Below are 16527 nucleotides of genomic sequence, written 5' to 3'. Positions count from 1 at the left end.
TTCTCGTGCTGCTCTGGCTGCACTGCGAGTTCAATTCGAGTATTTAAGCCACACAAGTCAGCATTCTAAATGGCCACTGATTGGAGTCATCAAGACCAAGTGAATTGTCTGAGCGCAAGGAGGTGGAAGTAAGAACACAAATGGTGACGAAAGGTATGCAAATTGTTGGCTATAAGTTTGCTTAGGAAGATAAATGCCGGGCGGAGCCAATAAGATGCTTATAAACTGCTCCTAAAACTTCAATACTCGTATATGGCAATTAGGAAAAGGAATTTACAAAAAGATTGCATTGCTAATACGATTGATTTTGTTGTGAACCTGATTCCATAAGCCCAAAGCCCTTGCCACAAAGCAACTTGCCCACATTCAATCTGTTGGCAGATCAACGCAATTTGTGAATAATGCCAAAGGACTAGCCATGTCCTTTGCATAATTTTTTTAAGCCTGTCTGAGCCCTCCACTTTAGGCCTACAAGCTGACCAGTTGTTAAACAAGGTGGCCGTGTGTGGTTATACAAATTAAAATCCGAGCGATTTACGCGCACTGAATATTACGGATGACTTCCAACGTTCAGCCAAAAATGCGCAACAATGCGAGCCAAGCTGCTAATTAGGATGTACACACACGTGTGTGTGTGTGTGTGTGTGCACAGTGAAAAATATCGACGAAGAAGTTAGCAATTCCAAGATGGTTCGACTGGAGTAACTTGAATACCTTGAAGTAAAACCTTAGGTACAAATAAAGTAGAAATGGTTTAAAATTCTCTGGCTCACAAGTTATTTCGCGCAGTGCAGCAGCGAGCACAAAAGCCGGCTTTCGGAGTTACGGGTTAAAAATAAAATTGAATTGGTTAAATAAACAAAGGTAGCGAAAGGTATATTTATTAAATTTACACAACATCCGTTGCTGCTGTTAACCATTTCCGTGTCCAAACAAAATGGGAGCAAACACACACACACACACACGCACACATGGTTGTAGAAGCCCCCAAAAATATGCAGCAATAAATTCATGGGAAAAAAGTGCACAAAAACCGATGCCAGGACCAACAACAATTGGGCGTACAGCGCCCCCATGTAACGTGTAGGCGTGGCAAAACGAAATCAAACAAAAATTGCATGCAAATGTACGAGTAGTAAGGCTGGAACTTTTGCATTCTTTTTAATATTTTTTATTTTGTCGGAGGGGTCAGGGAAGATTGGAGCCCCCTCCGAAAAAGTGCAAACATCTGCAGAAGCATATCAATGGCCATGATGACGATGCTCCTCCAGCATCCCACTCCACCATGACCACTCCATGTGGGGCACACAAATGGCGAACTGGGGATCGAATCACCTATATGCTGGCCTACAAATACGATGCGTTTCGCAGCCACAATGTGATAACTTCGTTGGTTTAGCGATTTTAGATCTTACACCACGACTACTTGCACTTCAATATAAAAGATTTGAGTGTAAAAGAATCATATTCACAAGGCGCACTTGAGGAAACTTCCTTTCGATTGGAACCGCCTTACACATACGACACGCACTGTACTTTTTAATACAAAATTTCCAGGCTCCCGTTACACTTGGCCGAAAGTGAATTATGGCCAGTTGAACAACTTTGTACACGTATATTTCAATTAAAAATAAAGTTGGCACTGCTGGTTTCAAGTTAAGCAAGAGGTAAAATCAAAAAAATGGTAAGAACCTAGAGCCTATCGGAATTTGCAAGGCTTAAAGCGTGGAGCATGATATTTTGTACGATTTTAAGAAGCCTTGCCAGCTTGACTTTTTTGGCCAAATCTGACAAGAGCAAATAAGCTGGCAGATGGTTTATTTAAACGCTGGGCTTCGCAGAAAAAGGCTATGGCCACCAGGGGGAAAAACGCGGCGACAGATAGAATGTCAAATAAAATAACCGAAATCGTGTTTGTACGCTCCTTGTTCGTTTTTCCTTTTTCCTTTTCGCTTTTCCCTTTTCCCTTTTCCGTTTTGTTATTTCTATTTTTTGTTCTACTGCCAATGTCAAGTGTGGAAATGGTCAGCCATTGACCGGAAAATGGACGCGGAAAATGGAGGTGTGATGGAAAGCGGTGGGGTCTGCCTGAAATCGAGCCTCAAAAACTGTGTCAAGTGAATGAAAGAAACATAAAAAATGCCACAACAACGAAAAATAAAACAGAGAAACAAGCCCAAAACCGGAAAAAAACAAAAAAAAAAAATTTATATATGCCAAGAAAACTGCAAGCGGCCGACATTAATCTTCGAAATTTGTTTTGTGCAAACAAGGAAACCACACGGAAACAAAAGGAAATAAAACACAGCGATTCGGGTGGCTTTTAAAATCTCACGAGATTTTACAATAGTTTCTCCGCCTGATAGTTTGCAATGAAAATGGGTTTCCTTCAATCTGGCGAGCATATTCGTTTGCTTTTATGGCCATTTCTGGTGGGAAATGGGTTATGACGCACTTCGCTTCGTTTCTTTTCGAGCATTTCGAAATAAAATGTAACTCCAGTTGGACCTTATAGCTAAGTATTGAACTTGGAACACACAACTGGCGCGCTTCGTCACTACGCGAACTTCCACACCCAGTAACTAGCTGCGCTCAGGCTCTAAACTTTCTAAACTGATGGGGGTAACTCGCTTTTTTTCCCCCGGTGCATGGGGAATGGGGCGAGAAAATGAGAAATGTTTATGGGCCGCGGCCTTTCGGCAAGTGACGCTTGAAATGTGACCAAGGTTAATATGGCCCAAAGGCAGGGGGACGAGGATTTCGGGATAAGGGCTGCGATTACGGTTACGGCCAGGACCTATGGCCACTGGCAATTTAACGCTTGCGATTTTCGCTAAGGGATTTCCAGGGGACTCCCCATTGAATGCCAAATGCACACAAATTGCTTCGGCAAGAGCGAAAAAATCGTGTAGCTCTACAAGCCAAAAGAAAAAAAGCAAAAAAAAAAAAATGTAAATAAAAAGCGCAGCAAACTCAACGCAGCGACGAGCTCCCCAAAGGGGCCACAATGTTATGCTCCAAGGCGCCCTTTCTTCGCCGCTCTTTGGGAAGCTTTTAAAATTCACACGCTGCGCCTTGCACTCGCTGATGCACTGGGAAAAAAGCGTACCCAACATACAGTTCCATAAGAAAACATCAAATCATAAATCATGATTCAAGATGTTAGTTTTCAAATGCTTTACAGTCTTTAATTTAAGGTGTTTATGTCATTTAGGAAATGCAATTTTTGCAGCTCACAGCCAATGGGCTGATTTAAGAGGTACTAAATTTCTGCCAGTTTAGCCGCTTAAGTCAGACGCCCATCACACCCCCGCATACCCATCAAATGCAATTTACTTCTGTGCGAGTGTGCGGCGGAATTTCTTTTTGCCTTTTCGGTTTTGGCTAATTAAATTTTATGCTCGGTAATTTTAGAAAAAAGCCTCATCAACATTTGCGGCCGCCGCAAAGGGGCCCTGGGTTTTTTCCTCCTTTTTCCTTCTTCTTGGGCGGAATTTAAGTGAAAATGCGGCGAAAATAAGTTGGAGGCAGTAGAAATTGCACATAAAAGCGGCGAACGCAAATTGCAGGCAATAAATAAGGCATCCACGAAAAATCGTTGCACACTTTTTGGCGCCGGCGCGTGCTAAAAGAAAAGCGCCAAAAAACCAAAGAAAACCAAAAAAAAAAAAAATGGGGAAAAACGAAAGCAATGGGCAATAACTAGGGGGTGGTGGAAAATTGCTTCCTTCGCATAGTCTGCCGTCATAAACAACAACGTAATTTTAATTGAGCCACGGGCGAAAAGGAAGCGGCGCCTGCGAAACAAGGAAAATGCCCCCAAGGACCCTCCAAAATATTATGCTCAATATCAAGGAGTCGCAGGACAATACGTTTGACCATAAATAACAACATCTGATCAGACTGCGACTACGAAATCGATTTCCCAGCTGCACAGCAAAGTGCAACCCACGTTGCCCAGCAGAGTTCACTACAACGATTATCCACTGTAGCGATGATCTCAATGTCTCGCTCGTTTGATTCATTCACTTGTTATCGATATTTAAATCGCTTCGATATTTGAATCGCTTCGATATTTGCAGCTTTGCAGTAAGAGAATCGAATGAGTTAACTAAACAGCTGTTTAAATGTTTTGGTTTTAAAAGTCCGAGTTTTAATAGTCTGTAGTTTCAATAGTTTATAGTTTGGGAGATACAGATTACAGGCAAATAATAAATGCTTAGATCGGTTAAAGGGTATCCAGCTATATATAGCACGTGGTATATATCTTCGCAGCTCCCCGCAGCTTGATGGGTATAAAGGTTTTTCGATTATGAAGAAAAATGCACAGCTGACGGCTCCAAACATTTATCATTCGCCACCGCCGCTGTGGAAATTCCGGAAAATGGGCACGATGGGGTGGCAAGAAAAGCGGAAAGGCGGAAAACCGGAAAATGGAGTCTGAATGCCAGGGCATTTCCATCTTCATATGCCCAGACTTACCCAGCCATAGATACATATACATACTAATATACATACTTTACATGTCTGCAAGCTACTTGCTGTGTTGCACTTTCCGTGGCAAATTAAATTAAACCTAATTGAATTCAATAAAAACTAAGCTGCAGCAGCAGCTCGAATTTTCGGATCAATTTCATATCAATTAAGTTCACTAGCTGCGCACATATTGGATGCAATTAGGCTTAATTATGCATAAATTTCCAATCAAAAGCGTACACATCAAGCCCGAGGCCCAAAAGGATAAGGCAGTCGGCTCTCAAAATCTCAAAATCTCAAAATCTCAAAATCCCGGCGGCTGGCTAGAACTTTAAATTTGGGCTGGCAAAACTTACACTGTCTGGGATAATATGTGAAATATGCGGACAATATGTGTCCCGGAAACGGATATTAAAACACTGAGAGTGGCACAGAAAAAACACAACAAAAATGCGGAAAGAGGACGCTGGCGGAATGAAAATAAAATGATAAGTTGACAGCGAGCTAGCCACTGTTAGCCACTTTGATACCCATCGATTTTGTACATTCCATTGTTGCTGGCGGGAGATTCATACTCCACCATTGTTATTGCAGCGAATAAACTGCTAAGCTTTTACTGCATTTTGAAGAACTGCTTTGTGCATTTATTTAATTTGAATCCATTTATATTTCGCACATTTTTGCGGAGTCTCGTGGAGTACTCACAGCTTGGCCTGGTTTACTTCCAGTTGCAGTTTCGCCTCACTGCTGATTTGATTTATGGGCGGAAGCGAGTCATGAGCGTAGGTCACTTTTTGTTAGCCGCTTTCCACCTGGCGTGTGCAGATGGCGATAAGACACTTATTGGGCTTTCCGCCCGCTTATGGCCAGCCAGTGCTCCTCCTCCAATCCCCCAATGCTCCAATCCTCGGTTGCATCTGCTTGGCTGGCTGTGGCGAATGCGATAAGGTTGTTTTTTTCAACGGGCGAAACTTCAAAATGCCAAAGTGAATTGAATTTAATGGGAAGTTAATGGCATGGACGGGCACTCGAGGCCAAGTCCTTTTGACCATTCCGTTTCCTTAACTAAGCCATGCAAAGTTCCCTCAAGTTGGCCAAAAGTATTGGCCAGCCGAGCTCAAAGTCGAATTCGAACTGTGCGTCTTGGAGAACCGAATGTTGAACGGATACGAGTATAAATGTTGGCATCAAATTGTTGGATAATTGTTGGGTGTAATTACACACTGACTTGATTAAACGGTATTTTCAGATTTTCAGTGTTTTGCAATGTTATAATAATAATATCTATGTGCGTGCCAGTAAAATGTATCCATCTAGAACCTGTCCGTTTAATGTGCAGTTCATGTTTCGCTATTTCATATCGCTGTCGGGCTGTGTGAACTTCACTTGAATGGTTGCATGATTTTATCAGGCGCCAACTGTGTAAATAACATGCAATAATGATGGAATCGGAGTATCCTACGGATTTATGGACTGCCAGCCATACTGTATGAAAATCCAGGCCATCCGGAATGCCCACGTTGTCAGGCTGCAATTGCCATTCACTTCAGTTGAGTGAATCGTAGCTTTTTTGCGCTCTTCTCACGGAACCCGACATAATTCAATTAAATATTGAACATCATTTGAACTCTGCCGCTTTCTCTCTATTTTATTTACAATATTTTTTCCCCCATTTTCAGCTCCTAATTGGCTGCCAGTCAAGTGCCAAAATCGGTCAGCCTGCAATTTGGATTTGCTTTTATTAACGCGTCTGCGAACCGGCAATTGAATGTGCAGCCAAAAAAAATAAATTTTAAAAAATGAAACCAATGAGTGAAATTGCCGAGGGGTCGGTGCAAGGAATTATTGGTCAAAAACCCAAAATTAAACCAAAAACCAAAAAAAAAAAAAAAATGGAGCACGCCCAAATTCAAATAAACAAATGGCCGACGAGAAAAACTAAACTTTACAGCACAGTGTGCTCGGCAACAACACTATCAAAAAACCATGCACAATTTTTAGCAGACAGCAGATTATGTGTCCTGTTACAGCACAGGCCAGAAATCTAGTGCTCTTGCACTCCGCAAGGTTGCCACTTTCCTGGTGCTGCCAACTTGCTTAAATCGAATATATTCCATGCAACGTAGATGATTTCAGAGCTCACTATTATTTCTATAGCAATTGTGGGATCTGCTGGGAAATTATGCAATGGCCGCATAAATTGCAATGACTGAAACGACAGGCTGGCGCAGCTGATACCCTGTAAATCACTCGGCTCCAACCAATTCGGACTAGAGTTTATCGCTTGATTTGGCTCTGTGACAGATTTGGTCAGCTTGCAGTCGCAATGTTTTGGCCAAATATAATCCATTTTGGATTACACACACGCACACAGTACCGAAAAAAAACAAATACATATGCACGTACATGTACGAGTATAAGCAGGCAAATCTGTGTCACAGTGCCAGAGTAGACTGTCAGTTTATTTAATTGAAATGTTCCTGCGAAGCCATAAATTACGAATACATGCACAGTGCATATTTGGCATCACACCAAACTGGAAACACTGCATACACATACGTATGTATCCTAGAAATGGGTCTACAAGGGGTTTCATGGTTTCATTGAGGGGCGATGTGATGGACATGCACATTAGCAGCTGAAACTTTGCGCACTGACCAGATAAAAACTGGTCCGCACATTACAGGAGAGGTCAGAGGTTAGCATAATAGGTAGTGAAACAAACGGATATTTTGTATAGTTCCGTGCAAAATCATCAGAAATCATCAGTGTTTTCGCCACAACTTTGCCATGCGATAATCGCAGCTTAGTTTCCAATCGAGTGGCATTCACAGCTAAAAATGTTACAATTCGAGCAGTTTCCGGGATAAAAATCAGGGCTTTAGTTTGACAAAACTACAAGTAAAGTAAACAAATAACGTAATTCTGGACAGCATAGAGGCAAATGCATCATGGAGCCCATTTGGGGCACTCTAAGACCCCAAAAGCCAATGGCCACTCAACTATGCACTAAATAAACTGACATCAAACAACTGAGAGAAGTGTGAAATATTTATGCCACAAATGTGGAGCAACCAAATCCTTCTTCCCATGCCCGCAAAAATGGAAATTGCTGTGAAACTCGAAATGGCAACTGCGGAGCTGTCATATCCCAGGATAACCAGATGGCCAAGCAAGAGGTACGAGGGATTCGAGCAGCACTCGTTTGTCCAGCACATCCCTTGCAGTTTGGCCTACCCAGCAAAGGCATTTAAAGTTGCACATTTTCCGGAATTTTAAAAGGCCGAATCACTCATAACTCAAGTGAACCCATGTGACTCCTCGAAGGCACTTGCATTCGAGTTCTGGCTGGTTAATTTGCGGCACTTGCTTTCGGCTTACCAGCGCAGGACTCCGTTTATCTGGCCAAGAAGTGGACACAGGACACTGGACACTGGGCACGCATCCCGGGTGGTAAACACGTCGAATCGATATCAACAATTTATCGTTTAGCCGGACAGTTAAGCACGGAAACCGAGCGTTTGGGGTCATGGCATTCGAAGGTGTGAAGGAGGTGAATGCTGTGAATGCCGTGAATGCTGTGAATGCCGTGTATGCCGTGTCTTCTGTCCCCCAAAATATCCTCGATTTGGTCCTCCGTGCCGGCAGGATTTGCATTTGGCAGGGGCACAGCTACAGTTATTTAATGCCAAACACACTTATGTGCCTACATAGCTGCACATGGACAAGTGGAAAGTACACTGAGCTAAGTATTTATGTCCTTGTGCCTTCCATTTTGTTCAGTAACTTTGCAGCCAGTGATATGTACAAGCGCTATATATGGATATCAATCAAAATGGTGTGGATTACTTGTGGCTCAGACGTGCTAGCGCTTAGGTTAATTGCCAGGGGAATATGCTTTCTACATCGATAACAAAAATAGAACGAAGAAAACGAGAAGAAATAATTGACTGTGTCTTCGTCTTTGGCACATTTTGGAACCTGAGACAGACGCAAATTTTCCCGACACGTGAAAATTTACGGCTGCCAAAGCAAAACAGAAACCGAATACGAATCCGTATCCGTATCCGAATCCGAAACAGAACCGTGGGTAAAATGGGCAACTAATTCAGGCTGACAAGCCGCAAAAAGCCTTTAAGCCACACGGCGGACGCCGAATTGGCTTAGTTTAGGCCATGTCAGTGGGATGACTTGTTTACCGCAAGTTTTTGCTCGACTTCGGTTCGACTGGGTCAGTTGAACTTTCTTACCTCGTCCGTAAAGTCCGGAGAGTGCGGAGAGTCCGCGAAGTGCTGAAAATCCGGAGAATCCCATTTGAATCCAGCTTTATGGTCACTTTAAAGATTTAAAGTGCCCCTCGCACTTTCTGCCTGCGTTGGCGCGCATCAGTTCAAATTGTTTATGGCATCACATGGCGTATGCGCAATTTGTTATAATAAACATGTTGCTGGCCAACTTGTCAAACCATTTATTACACTGCTCCCATTCCCCATTTTTCTCACAGTGTTTGCCAGTGTCTCCCGCCTCATGATTTATAGCTGCCAGCCTTTTATAAGTTGCCCCCACACAAATTTTTTTCTTTCTTTTTTTTTTTGAGCTCGTCGTAGCTGGCCCATTTTTTTTTCTTCGGTACGCCCCTTACTTTTTTGTAAATTAAATTTCCGTCTTGGATATTGTGTGCTTTTGACATGGCCAACTGGTAATTGATTTCGGGCCGCAGCTGGCCAACATTTGCTTAAGTCAGTTCAAGGGAAAAGCTGGAGATGCAGCTTGATTACAACTAGGTAAGTGTGAAAAGTAGACAGATTTCGCCGTACGCCTCAATAAATCTTTAAGAAGAAAAAAAAAAAAAACATTTACACTCGTCATACTAGTACACTAGTACTCATACTAGTGTTAGATAATCATCGTTCTGATGACTGAGGCAGCAAAGATTCAATTAGCTGGCCACTTTCTGGATCAATCCTCGTCTTATTCTACTCAGCAGCGGTCCTTCCCCACGTCACATTGATTGGCCAACCGATTCCAGCCGAGTCTCATCCAATTATAAAGCCCCAAAGCCAGAAACTTCCGTCTGTCCATCTAATTGAGAGTCGCATTGGCTTAGGGACGCTCAGCTGGCCAGGACAAGTCAACAGGGCCAGTGAACCCACGATAACCAGGTTGAAATGGACATGGCCAAAAGGACTGGAGCGAAAGTACGGCACAGAAGGGAGAGGAAAACATTTTCCTTTTGCCACTCGCACTTTGATATCTATTACAATCAAATTGCAAATTAAATCACAAGCCAGAGTTGGATGAAAAGTAGGAAAAGCGGAACAAAGAAGCCGGCAAAAAGGCGAAATGAAAATGCAAAAGGATCGGGCCAGATAGGGAAGTCAGCGGGGGAAAATCGCTTAAATGCGTTGGTTAAACAAGTCGAGTTATAAGTTCATTTTCCGGCAACCGCACATATCCGGTGGGGTAGCCTCTTAACCCACCCGGCGCACCCACTCTTAACCCCCTGTGTACTTGTGGGCAGTGGCGTGCCAGGAACTGGTACCCATTTTTGCCCTCATGTCATTGGATATTAGTTTTCATTTAGCTGCGCACTCATTTCATTTAATATAAGCGGCTAAGTAGGTAAACTAACGTGATATCTATTGATTGAAACCCCCTTTTCGGGCGCCCCTGCCTGTGGTGGTTACCTGCTGTCGCCGGCAGCTCAGCGAAGCGTGTGATTCTATAAAAATCAGAAGGAACCGGACCAAGTCCGGGGATTCATTGTCGCATTCGCCGGCGGAAAGTGGAAAAGGAAAACCGAGGATAGGGGTGCGATAAGAGTTGGTTTAAGAGGCAGGATAAGGCAGAAAGATTGGTTGGAAAACATGAAGGGTGGCTGCACCCAAGCCGCCTGCAAAAGAAGAGTTAACGCTCCCACGGTGGACTTTAAAAAAAAATAAATAAAGGGTAGAAGGAAAAGAGGAAAGCACGAAAAACGCATCCACCGCGGGAACTGGGGGGCAGGACCTGCCACTCAGCCGGACTGAGCTGACGACAGCTCAGCTGGGAGCAACTGGCAGTCGCGACTGGGTAGTCGGTAGTCGGTAGTCGGTAGTCCAGGCTCCCAGCCAACTGTCAACTGAGCGGTGGAAGCACCACTCTTAACTCCCAACTGCCAACTCCCAGTTGGCCCAATGCAATTGAAGAGTGCTGCCAGTGGGGAATTCGCCAGCAATGGAGTGACTCTTCACTGGCGATGATACCGTCAAGGATGCAGCTGCCACTACACTGTGCTAATAAATAGAACCCATGACACGGGATATGAGCAGTGCCAGCGTGACAGCACAAAACAGATAGTTCGTAGTTAAGGGCTGGGGATCTTGAGTTATGATCAGCAGCATTTTGCAGTGCACTTGCCACAGCAAGGAGGCATGCAACAAAGCGAAAATTAAATGCAGCGGTGGCACCTGCAGCTGCAACGCGGATATGTTCGCCTCAAAGTTGTCCAACGGACACAGAAGGCGCAGGGTGCAAAAGGAGCGGAGTCCTATCAGTGGCATAGTCGTTTTAATTAGCGTAAGTAAGTGACACCAACTGTCGGGCGGCGCATCCTGCCACATCCCGCTGCTCCTCTACCCCGAAACTTGTGCCTTTGTGGCACGCACTGTGATTTGCGAGTGCGAGTTGTCAAACGAATCGCGCTGAGCAAACACTTTGGTTTCGGGATGCCAGGACCTTTGTTTTCGATGCGCTGCCCTTTGGAGGTCGCAAGCCTTTCAGAGGTTCAACTGGCACCTCCCAACCTGTGCAACTGCGATGCATTCGATGGCACTGCTATTTGCTGGATTGTAGCTGAGTTACAGGTAGCATGGTCAGAAAAGGGAATGATTACGTAGGGTCAGTATTGAATGCAGAGCTCATGAACTGCAAAAGTTCGGCGTGGCCCGTCAGGTCCGCGGGGTCATAAGTCAAAGTTTCAATTCATTAATTCGGCGCTTTTGGGCGCCCAAATGGCTGAGGGCAGCGGAAGAGAATCTAATTAGAAATGCGAGCGAATGTCGCGGGCTGAAGTTGATGCATTTCGCATTTCGCATTTCGCTGGCTGCCAAGGATTGCCAAGGATGTTATCCAAGCCGAAAAGTTTCCCATCAAGGTGGTGACTCTGTGTGTGTGTGTGTGTGTGTGGGGATTGAGAGCGCATGTATGCATGTCTGTAGCTCATTGCATTTTCGGTTTGTTAACGTTTTGCCTGGAAATTGGCTTATGTCGTGCACACACTTTGAGCTGGATACATATCCCCATGTACCGTCGCCCATGCATACGTATATAGAGATTCTCGTACGTACGTATACGTTATTTAAAGTGTAATAAATTTTGGCATGCAGTAGCACATACAGTACGTAGTACGTACCTCCAACCATTCGCACCCTTGTGCCGAACGAGAGTGAGAAGCTGAGAAACTGAGGCGCGGTGAGATGCGGCAAGTGGAACAGCGAGCGCCATTTGCCATTAACATGGTGCACAGTTGGACATTTTCCAGCCCGAAATTCCAATTCCCACCCGACTGCCTGGCTGGCTGCCTGGCTGGCTGGCTGGCCCCAAAACCCCCTGTCAAGATGGCAAAGTTGGCCCTAGGCCAGTGGCTGCAGTGCTCGCTGGGCGACCATTTTCTAAATGCAACTGGTAAAAGTTTTACGAATTTCATTTTTCGTGCCAACTGTGGCCGTCAATGTCGATTAAGAGATTTAACGGTGCATGCCGCACCCGGGGGACAGGCGAGTCCAGCCCAGAGAACCATCCTGACTGGCCCAGCCAATCCCGCAGAGATCTTGGCCCCACGACGGGGGGTCGGCATTAAAATGAAATTCGCATTGCATAAGCTGACATAAGGGCCAAAATCCAAACAAGATTCACGCGCATGCAGTTGATGAATGGATGAATGGGTACACTTTGAATAGGTGCTGTACGCAACGCAGTCGACTGTCCCACTGGAAATGATAATGAACTTAGAGCACCTGATACTGCTGGTAGACAGAATTAACTTACAGTGTAGAGTCTAGCGTCTAGTGGGCACAGCGACATAGCTGCACTTGCCACACTAGATTAATAGAGCTGGGTGTCCCATTAGACACTGGACTCGATGCTTCAGATGCATTTGGCATGGATGCGACGGAGCATTTAGCTCTGAAATGAGCCCCACTCAAGTGCCTCAAAACGAGTGGATGCACTACTCACATTTTGCAACACTCTGGTTGCCCGTGGCACGTGCCTGGTTAGCTAGCCGAGAAGGATCACTGCACTCTGCCGCTGGCTGGGCTTCCTCTCTGGCCATCCCACTTGCTGTAGGGTATCCCAGGGTCGACTCTGGCCACTCTGGTTCTACGTCTGCTGCTGCTGCTAGTTCCACTTCTACTGATGATGCTGCTCATTCCTTGGCTGCTTTATTATACTCGTCTCTAACTACACATGCCAAGCTCCTTTTATGGCCTCTACGTGCGTTCCGGCGGAAAAGGAAGTGATGCTGGCAAAAAAAGGCGTCGCTGCACCGCTTCACAGGGCTACCAAATGGGTTGCTGCTTGCCACATGGTACAGTTGAACTTTTCAATGAGCTGAACCTAACTTGTTGGGGAAATTTACATTGCACTTTGGTGCACAGCATCAATAATGCGGAATATTTTAGTGACCTGCATGTAGCTGCCCCCTCTGAACAACGCCGCTGGATGCCCGCATACACACACAGACACACACACACACATACGTATCACCTGGGCATGTGTGACGCAAATTATATATAATTTCATTGGAGCATATTTTTCCTGTTGTGATTTCTGCCCCGACTCCAGGATGTGACTTGCCAGGATGTGTGAAGGCGCAGCGAATGGGTTTTATGGCCAGGATGTCTGTCACCTTCGCACACACACTGCCACGCTCACGAGGGACGCACCCACACACACACACAGACACACACGCACGCACACATACACATGGCTAGTCAGAGGCATACTTCAATTAGCAGATAATTTACTTTGGACTCATCAGAGTTCATCAGAGCGCTAATTGAAGCGCTTTTAGTAGTTGGAAGCCATAAAAGCGAACCCAAAAGGGAGTTTTGCTTAGTATGCGGGCAAGTGTTAGTGCGTGTGTGCGTGTGTGTGTATGTGTGGGTGGGTGGAGGGGGTACCATCGCTGTGCGTGAGTGCGTAGAATTAAGCTTGTGGTTGTGTGTGGGCGGCTACAGCTTTTGCATGTTGCATTAGCCATTGAAACTGCTGACACAAAGTGTTGCAGGCAGTGGCTTTCGGCCAGGCTCATCTGATTTTAGGGATCAACGCTTTTGCAACTGGATGTCGCACTGACCATCTCTTTCTCGCGCCATGCGCTCTCTTTCCCCCGCCTTTCTAGCCATTGTGTGCTGCTGAAATCTAGCTTTGCTAATTAAGAAACCAAAAAACCAAAGTAAATGCAATTTTCCGTGGTTCGTTTGCACTGTGCAAGCAGGGGGCTGTGCAAGTGGCGAAAGAGACGAAGATACGCGGGCGTAAAAGAGACAGGCATACGCGGGACGAAAGGGATGGCGCTATGTGGGGGGAGTGAGAGGCTTTGCTTAGCCAAGACCGCAACCGCAAAACAATAAGCAAAGGACAATGCAAATGAAGTACAGGCCACACAAAAACACTCACACAGCGGGATTTTTGCTGAAAGGGTATTCCGGGGGGCAACGGGGGTCAAAGAGCCCCCAAACATATTCTCCTCCTTTTTTGTGCGGTCAACAAGAGCCAGAAACAATGATAACTAGCTACCAGTGCTGACACTTTCATTCAATCCATTGAATTCAAACAGTTCATTGAACAATATCATAATCAATGTAATGGTTTAGTGATGCAAAAATAATTTCTATGATTTAATTATTTCATTTTGTTGCAAACTTAGGATGAAACCGTTTTTCTTTTATGTGTAGTATGTAAAAATCTACTAGTTGGTTCTTTCTTTGTTTGCTGACAAGTGTTTTGGGGGGCGAGAACGGCCCCTTAACTATTTTAGAGCCCATTCCCTTGCTTTTGACTGGGGCAAACTAATGTCATAGTCACGCCGCATGACGTTGACAACAATAATGTTGACGATGCTGGGTGCCAACCTTCCAAAAACCCCCTCGAAACCTCCTCCCCTGCACTTTGTTCGGTTACAGTGTTGCTGATTTCACATTTGCATCCCTTTGTTGGCAAGTTTTTATTGTACTTGGCTCACACCTGCTGCAGCAATGTTGGCCAACAGTTTTCGTTTTGGGCGATTTTTATGTATTTTCGCAGGCACAGACAGTTCATTAAACAGGAAAATTCTGCACGTAATTGGTCGAAATTGGTCGGAAAACAAAAAATAGATATCACTATCGGAATGAATAAGAGCAGGGCCTAAAATGCAAGGGTTGGTTGGAAAAACGCTGCGACTTTCACCGGCTAATGACTTGAAATTTTGCTGTTCACCAACTCGTTCTACTTTTTTTTGAGCAGGCAGTGATAATCAGAACAGAAAAATATCTTGAAAGGATGCTACACACACTTGTAAAAATGCAGAGTGAAATATTCAATTCAGCTTGACAGGACAAAAAGACAATTCCATTCATATAGTTTATGGTAGTTATTAATTTTTTCAGTGCATCGAGCAGCCCTGCATGTGGCACTTGCAACTAGGCCTGCAACTCGTACACAAATGCACTGATGCACAATGTGTGGAAAAATGAGAAGGCAGTGCATTTGTATCTACTTTTCGGTTCGTTACGAAAATGCGCAATGAAACTTCGCTCAGAAACCAATGATGAACTCTCTGTCAATTGCATGTGGTCAAAATGGCAGCCAATTTTAAGAGCCCCTCCCTTCTGAATTCCTGGCGGCCAACTCCCACAAATGGGCGGCAAAATGGCTATCTACTTTGGGCCATTCAATTGTTATGTGCCGACGGAAACAAGAAGCCGCAGCAAAGGGAACCACACGGCGTATACGTGACAACTGCTGGCCATAGATTATAGATTCCTTCAGTGAAGATGGCGATCTGGTGGCCCACTCACACTCGCTTATGTGGACACATGGTCTTGTCGTTACTTTGTGCATAATTATGTAATAAATCTGATTTCCATGGAGAGCACACGACGATGATGGAGCAGCAAGGATGCAGGACTCGTAAAAAGTTTCACTGGCAAAGCGACGACAAAATGCCACGGGTCAATGGCAACACGCTCGTCAGACTCCAGTCACTCCAGCCCCATCATATATAATTTATTATTAAAAAGGCTTAATGACAAAACTTTTGCATTTTATGCCAACATACAAATTGCCACCATATATGGGAAGAAGACAGTGGGGGGAATGTATTTCGTGCTTGCCAACTATTGCCAAAATTCGCATAAATCTGGCAAATGAAGGCAGGGAATTCTCGCTTCAGTTCTATAATACCAATTATTTTATGGGTTTTTGTAAAGTTAAGCCGAATTATTTATTATTCTGATTTACGTTTAGGCTTAGCTTGTCTTTGCCAAAAGGAAACTATGAAATCGCAGTGGAAAATCAAATCACCTGAAAGCGGTCTGTGTTCCACGAACATCATTAAAAAAAAACCTAGTCATTTGGTTGATGCTTAAAAGCAGCGAAATTATGCAAACAAATGCGAAATTTTCAATGAGCTGAGGCGGCAATTTTCAACTGAGTATTCTGCGCGCAATTAGCGCCAAAACTTGAAGTGCAAATGTTTTTCGCTGTGGTTTTTGGAATCTCTTGAGATTCGAGATTGCTGCGTGGCATGACAATTATGGGTGCTATCTCTGCTGCCATTTGGTTGCGCTTTATCCCCACGATTATGGTTATTTCAGTGGGGGTTGCGCAGGAAGCGGAAATCGCGCTAATAAAACTGGAAGCCATCCTAATGGGCAGGGCCACGCCCACAAAGCAATGGAAGGGGCGGAAACTTGTTTATAATTATTTAGATTATAACTGTTTCAACAAGCAAACTTGGTCTTGAAAAATATGAGAAAGTGAGTGCTTTAAAAAGAATCATAGTTTGTTTAGTAACGTGCTATT

This window comes from Drosophila erecta, unplaced genomic scaffold (assembly GCF_003286155.1).
Source record: "Drosophila erecta strain 14021-0224.00,06,07 unplaced genomic scaffold, DereRS2 tig00000126-arrow-pilon, whole genome shotgun sequence".
NCBI lineage: Eukaryota > Metazoa > Arthropoda > Insecta > Diptera > Drosophilidae > Drosophila > Drosophila erecta.
The sequence above is the reverse complement of the archived record's forward strand: the minus strand, read 5'-3'. Positions refer to the sequence as shown.